Source organism: Gopherus flavomarginatus, chromosome 7 (genome assembly GCF_025201925.1).
Source record: "Gopherus flavomarginatus isolate rGopFla2 chromosome 7, rGopFla2.mat.asm, whole genome shotgun sequence".
NCBI lineage: Eukaryota > Metazoa > Chordata > Testudines > Testudinidae > Gopherus > Gopherus flavomarginatus.
The window spans coordinates 81,375,278-81,382,885 of NC_066623.1; the positions used below are offsets into that span (position 1 = coordinate 81,375,278).

At 40.4% G+C, this 7,608-nt stretch overlaps 1 protein-coding gene across 1 annotated transcript in view; it reads right to left on the reverse strand.

Annotated features, from left to right (window-relative positions):
* Positions 1-4,702, reverse strand: part of TLCD4 (TLC domain containing 4) — a 76,926-nt gene extending 72,224 nt beyond the window's left edge. Inside the window, exon 1 of the mRNA XM_050960996.1 lies at positions 4,683-4,702. The gene's annotated coding sequence lies outside the window, so the exon portion shown is untranslated. The remainder of the gene's footprint in view (positions 1-4,682) is intronic.
* Positions 4,703-7,608: the final 2,906 nt, after the last annotated feature.

The window sequence follows — 7,608 nt, forward strand, 5'->3', positions numbered from 1 at the left end:
ATAAGCTTTCGTGGGCTACAGCTCACTTCTTCGGATGCATAGAGTGGAACACACAGACAGAAGATATTTATACATACAGAGAACATGAAAATGTAGAAGTACCCATATTAACTGTAAGAATCCAATCAATTGAGATGAGCTATCATCAGCAGGAGAAAAAAAAAACTTTGAAGTGATAATCGAGATGACCCATACAAGGTATGAGGAGAACTTAACATGGGGAAATAGATTCAGTTAGTGTAATGACCCAACCATTCCCACTTCAAAGGCAATTAGCCTGCCTGCCTTAATTGGTTTCAGCAACTTCCTGCTTGTTCTGGAACTGCCCCTGTTATCTTACCCAGGGAAAGGGGCCTGCTTAATCTGGGACTAATATATCTGCCTTCTATCACTCTTCTGTAGCCATCTGGCCTGACCCTGTCACAGGGCATAATTGCTTATGTAATCCCCCGCTTCCTTGGAGTTACACTTTGTCCCCTCTAGTGATGGCTAGGCCAGCTAGAGATTGATGAGCCTACTACAGCCCTGGCTAACAGGGATGTGGCTTTTAGCTCATGCAGTAGAGGCTAATGCATTTAGCTCCAGAGGTACCAAGTTTGATCCCACTGCCAATGCCTCTGTGTGGGTCAGCGTTACAGTTATAAATATAGGATTTTAGAAACTTGGATTTGTATCTGTTAAAAACTAGCCATATTACAAAATTTTTGTGCTATGTAATGCTGAACACTAGCAATTGATGTTGTTGAACCAGTAGAGCAAATTGTCTGATGCAATCCAAAACACACACACATACACACAAATTAAGCTTTCCACTCCCTTTCCTGTGATAATATGGAGAGAGGTTCAGAGTAGACCATACACTGCTGTTCAAGTAAAGTTAGTCAACTATAACAAAAACAGTGACTGGGAAAGTGAGAGGAGAAACAAGGAGCTATACAAGCTGGAACTGGCAGGGAGAGGAGAGAGAGGGGGAAATATGATTGGGAAGAAGAGAGAAAAATCATAGGAACATCATAAAACATATTGACTCTCTACAGACATAAGAGCAATAATTAATTGTTCCTTGGGTACATGCTGTTCTCACCCTTCAGCTCAACTCCACAAATTATTTTGCACTCAGACAATAGATACACATACACTAAAGTATTTAGCAGCAAACAGAGTCTGACTAATTGTGCAGCCTAAAGTTGGTAAATGGAAAACTGCTTGGATATAACTGAATACAAAATGTGCTATAACTATTAGTGTAATTAAACCTCTAGTATAAAAGTCTAGTTTTTTGCTTCTTTTTTAATGTCAGTGCTTCACTTTATACCTTTTATCTCTAATTATATTTTAAAATTTTATAATTTTAAAATCCCTTTCTTAAAAAGTGGATTTGTTCAGTGTTATAGAATCAAGTGCAAATACACATGTAATAAAAAATCAGCAAAGAGTTTGCTAATGCTTTATAACTCTTGTTACAGATGACCTACTATGGATTTTTTAAATAATTGGACTGGTTTCCTTTTTTTGCTTTATAATATAGTCCAGAATATGTCTCTGGCATGTGTTTTTACCTAAGAAATATCATAGAAATGTAGGACTAGAAGGGACCTTGAGAGGTTATCTAATACTCTAGTCCATCCACCTCTCTCACTCCCTCGGCAAGGTCAAGTATAGTTAGACCATCTCTGACAGATGTTTTGTCTAACCTGTTCTTTAAAACCTCCAGTGATGGGAATTCCACAACCTCCTTAGTTAAGTACTAGAATAGGTTACCAATCCTTATGGTTGGACAATTTTTTTCCCTAATATCCAACCTAAATTTCCCTGGCTGTAGATTAAGCAGATTGCTTCTTGTCCTACCTTCAGTGGACATGGAGAACTTCAGGTAGAAGAAAAGCAGGCTTGTCAAATCTGTCTTCTCTAGTTTTGCTGGAGGACCTCTCAGGATCTCAGAGGATTTTCATTTCCATCTCTCACACATTAAATCAATAGAGTGGGAGCGCTGAATCATTAACAAAGAAGCCTTCCTCCCAGTTGTTAGTCACTGATGCTTAATAGGCGTTGCCAAAACAGAGTTTAACAGTTACATAAAAATCCTCCACCTTCTTTTAGTGTAGACACATGCATAACTAGACTGATGCAAACCAATTTTACATGGACCTAACTTTGTAGTGGAGACCAGACTTCGGCTGCTTAACATTCACTCACCTGACTTTTGTGATATTACCATTTCACTAATTAGGACCTGAATTTCTAATGTTAAAGAAAAAATAATTAAACCCAACCACCAGCTTTCAGATTGTCTTCATACAAAGAACAGAAAGGATACAAGCCCATTTTCCCTTTCCCTCTTTCTTGGCAGGTTGCCTTTAAGATTCTAAATCTACCATTGCCACATACAATTCATGAGATAATTACTTTTTTAAAGAATTCAGGTTTACTGAAGTAGCCCAAATATCCTCCTGTACTTTTCAGACCACTTGTCCTCTACAATACTTATGTACAAAGTAAAGTTCCTGAGACCACTAATTCTATTGCAGCGCCTCTTTTCCCAGGAATCCAGTATTAGCTCAGAAACAGTAATTTCCTCAATGGTATATTGCCCTTCACAGAGAAGTTTTACATGACGTGAAAAGAATCTAATAAGAAATGTTTTATTATACAGAAAAATATATTATCTATAGTGATATGGCTTAATATTAACACAAATCTGTTAAAAAGGAACACTCTCAAGTTAGTGCACACTAGTCAACCTACCATAAATCAGATCAATATATTTCAGCTTGAAATATAACAAAATCCAATGCAGCTAGAGAATATGACATTCCTAAGTATCAAGGAAGGTATTAGAAACAAAAGGTACACAGACGTTCATTGTTTCTTTCAACAGTTACTTATAATTTAATACATATTAAGCTCTCTCTTGTTCATACTTCTATAATGGAGGAACACTCAACAGTAGGTATTCAAAGCCCATTACAAGCAATCAACATTTAGCATGTTTCAGTTCCTTCAACAAACAAACCTTTTTCATTTACCAATTAAACTGGTATCAGTAAAAACTACCTGTCCTAAGAATGTCAGACAGTGGATCTGACCATTAGACAAGCAAAGTTATTTACAGCTCACTTTTTTTTTCTCCTAGGAGGGTGAAAATACTTTCAGCGTATTACATTTCTATCTTTCCTCTTTAGAATAATAGGGAATTGTATGTTGACTATGAAGAGGTTGAACTTGCCTCAATTTAATTTAACACTTACATACCAGTATAGTTTTCCAGATAGATATTGAGTGTACTAGGAAGCTCTCTCAAGGAGTAGTCACATTTTAAAAAGACAACACTAGGTTTTCTTCTCCTGCTTTTCCCCCTCTTATCTTTGGACAACACTGCCTTAGGAGTGGGACATAAAACTAAGCCATCTTAGATTGCAAGAGCATTTTTTCCATTCACTTGCTCTAAAGTGAACTGAATACATTAAGTATCACTTTCCTTAAAGACAATGCTGACTGACTTTAAGGTGGGAATGGTTTCTTTCTCCTAAATGAGAAGTAATTTCCTGCAGCCATGACAGAGACTTTAATAGTATTCTGAGATAGCCATTTGAAGTGACAGCCCTGATAATCTTAATATAAACTATACATAAAACTGGCACTTACAGATCTCTTAATTCCAAAGCACGGTACAAATTAACTAATCAATAGACACACTTCAGGATGAATTCACACCTTCTTTTCAGACATTGTCAGGGTGAGCAGATTTCCCATTCACCTGGACTACCAGTAACCATTTTTTGGTCCCAGTAAAAGAGCCCAACATCTTCCTTAATAAAGCCTCCACAAGTTTTCAGCTAAAGTGACTACTTTGGGATTTTGGAAGAGTTACTAGCTCTAGCCACACACACTGTTATTTTCAAGCACTGCTAATATTGACCAATACTGAGACCAAGTATTGTACAAGGATCTGGTAATGAAGGTGAGGGCTACAACCAAAGACAAGATAGAGTTTGTCAAGGGAAATACAGTGAAGTCTAAGAACTACAAGGAGACTTGCTTCCTGACTCCAGTGGCTCCGTCTCCTACAGCTATCTGTATGAAATCCCCATCTGATATTTGCTTGGATATGGAGTACCCTAGACTACTGCAAAATTGTCATAAGGAAACATAAATGCCCCTAGGTTACTCTTTATTTAGAGCAGGAAAAGAGACTGCTCTATCAGAAAGGGCTGCTAGAATAAGTCTTGACGTACCTCCTCCAGTCAGATGAAGACCTGCAGTTTTATCATTTATTTAGAATAAATTTTTTTTACCAAATTCTATTCCAGTAGAGATTTGCTGCAATTAGACTACAGGATTGTCCTTTCAAACCTCAAAGGCCGTACTTTAAGCAGTTTTACTCAAACTCTGAGACTTCCCTGGTGCCAAGCAGTCTGCTGTATGTACTGGTTGAAATGCCATACTCCTTCCTCCAGCAAAAGTCCCAATAAGCACGGCCTGTAGCACTTGAGCTTCTGAGTTTATTCAGAAAGATCACCAGTTAACTTTCCAGACTTCTTACAATTCACTAGCTTTTCTCCCCCTTCAAGGCCAGAGATCTGGCAGATCCTCAATGTATCTCTTCAGCAAGAGCAGGTTTTTCAAAGCAGATCCCTCCCTGCATGCTTCTAATTTTACCCTTATTTTATTATTTAACTCACATTTTTTGATGAGTAACACCAGTCTCCAATAGTAAGTGTTATCTAAAAAGAGGAAGTATACAAAATAAGTAATGCGAGGATGGAGAAAAGAGGGAATCTGATAACCAAATCTGTCATGCTCTCACAGCTATTTACAGATTTCAAGATTGTTTCATCCTTGAGTAGCGGCTGCTCAATAGGCCAAATGATGAAAAAAAAAACCAAGGGAGGAAACTGTGTTAGAAAAAAAAAATTAAATAAAACAAATCCTATATACCCTCTTTCCCAGTGACCTGCAACATGAAGACGATTATTTTCAAAGAAAGACAGTCTTTTCCTCTTGTGCATTGTCTACATATAAAATTAGCACTTAAATTGCTTTTGGTGCTAATCATTTTATTTTAAAGGGTTAACATGTAAATATGGCATTTCTTGCTGAACACATCTGTTCCCCTTGCCTTACGTTAGGGACAAAAAAATAAGTTTCTACTACTCTGTACTCCTGCTGGTGCTACATAGACAACAAAGCTATGGAGAAGTGAGCAAGATTTTTTTTTTAATCTAGCTCATGTGTCATCAATGGAATTTTTAAGTAAGAACCTGGTTGCTTCCTCCCATTGAAAAGCCATCAGCAAATGACAAGAGACGAAGAAATCTTTGTGAGGTCTTCATAGAAGTCTCCCCCCAAATATTCAGTTGGGATGGTGGAGGATCCATGCCTTTGTGCTCACTGTGTATTCCTGATTTCTCGTACCCCAGCAGAATGCCTGCAAGACGATTGGTTGCATTTGTGTATACGTGGACAGGATTTTGCCTGTAGAATGATGGTGCATTAGCCAGAAAGACTCAACTTATTTCAGATCCTGCAATGTAGACTGGCAATCAGAAAGCATATTTTTATTTGTAAATTGCAGATTTTATAAGGAATTCATAACTGATATGAATCTTAATTAAAAATGAGGATGAATTAATCTTCCAAGATTGACAGGCTGGGAGCACAACCCACAAAGATTCTACAGGGATGAACAGGTGAGGGAGCCAGCCAAGAAGTAGAGTTGACAGGCAAGTGCAGGACTCTTTGGTCAATAGGAAGGCTGGGCCTACAACAGGGTATCTGCAGTGAATTACTGGAGGAATCCTGTAGGAACTTACGCTTCTGCATTAATAAAATATCACCTACTGAAGTGCTACTAAAGTAAATACCTTTCTAAATACTAAAATCATGAAATATGTGATATTAGTTTTATACATTGTTGTAAATTCAAGGGCATGTTAATTGCATGTACATATTACACCGTGTGATAGTGTGGTTTGTGAGACCCTGAGGGAATCTGGACACTTCAGTGTAACTATATGGATACTTCAGAAAATGATGGATAGATGTCACCATTCAATCTCTCACAATTTGAGCAAATTGGACACTCCTTTCAGATGACGGCAATACGCATGCCGAAAAAGAGAAACTCACAAGATTGAATGGACATATTACATCTCTCATAATTAAATTCAGTAGCATTTATTTATTCACTTCGCAGAATTTGTCACTGACATAGTGTAGAATTCCAGGAACTTACATAGCTTACTGTGGCAGTGAAAGCAGATGCCAATTGCTGTTGTTCTCATTAATAAATGAAAATACTTGTAATTTTGTATAGGTACAAACCTGCTCTGCCTTTTCTTTAAGCAAAGTCTATATTATTGGCTTTTATTTAAAAAGTCTCTGACATTTGTTTAGGAATGTGTATGTACTACCTCTGTCTGTGCACTAATTAAAAACAGAATTACAGTAAGTATGGACATTGCTAAAACATTTTTTTGATTACTAAATTTCAGTGAAACTACTGCTTGAGCAGCAACTACACCCACAGAGTTTGCTGAATCAGTTAGGGTATGGACATTGCCAGGGCTGGGTCTAGCCATTTCGCCGCCCCAAGCATGGCAGCACGCCGCAGGGGGCGCTCTGCCGCTCGCCGGTCCTGCGGCTCTGGTGGATCTCCCACAGACATGCCTGCGGATGCTCCACCGGAGCCGCCTGCCACCTTCCTGGCAACCGGCAGAGCGCCCCCCGCGGCGTGCCACCCCAAGCACGCACTTGGCGTGCTGGGGCCTGTAGCCGGCCATGGACATTGCTATGCAAATATGAAGAGCTAGATAGACATTATTCCTCCCCCTGAGCGCCCGCTAGCTAAAATAGACTCCAACTTTCTTCTTAACCAAGTGTGCTATCTAGGGTGACAGATATCCCGATTTTATAGGAAGAGTCCCGATATATGGGGCTTTTTCTTATATAGGCTCCTATTACCCCTGACTCCCTGAACCGATTTTTCACACTGGTCTGCCTAGTCAGACAGCAAATATGAAAAATCGGGACAGGGGGTGGAGGGTAATAGGAAAAGACCCAAAAATCGGGACTGTCCCTATAAAACCAGGACATCTGATCACCCTATACTGGACCCTGTGTTCAGTGAATGCCTGCTGCTCCCATCCCGGATGGTCCCGCTTGTTCACATACATCCGTCACACACTGACTCCTTGTCAACCAGGGGCAGGTTCACGGAGCTTTTCACCCGCCTTCAACAACGGCGGCGCTGCAAGGCCCCCGGCGCCCCACACCGAACCCTGGGCTCTAGCTTCAGCTTCCTACTAGTTCACTGCATGGGAGCCCGGCGCCCGCTTCCCCAGGGCGCGCCGGAGCCTGCGGGGAGGGCGGCGACCCTGCGCGTTGCAGCGGTCAGGCGCGGGAGGGCGGCGGAGGCACTCCCTGGGGCGCGCGCGGAACGACTTGCGTTGACTTTCCGCGGGGGCGGGGAGAAGTGAGTTGCTCGCTCGCCACGTGACGAAGCGCATATACAGAAGCGAGTAAGTTTGAGCTGCCACAGCCTCCGTAGTTTTCGCGACGCGTTTTCCTCGTTCTGTGGAATTCCGTGTCCCTTCCTGTCAGGTTTTT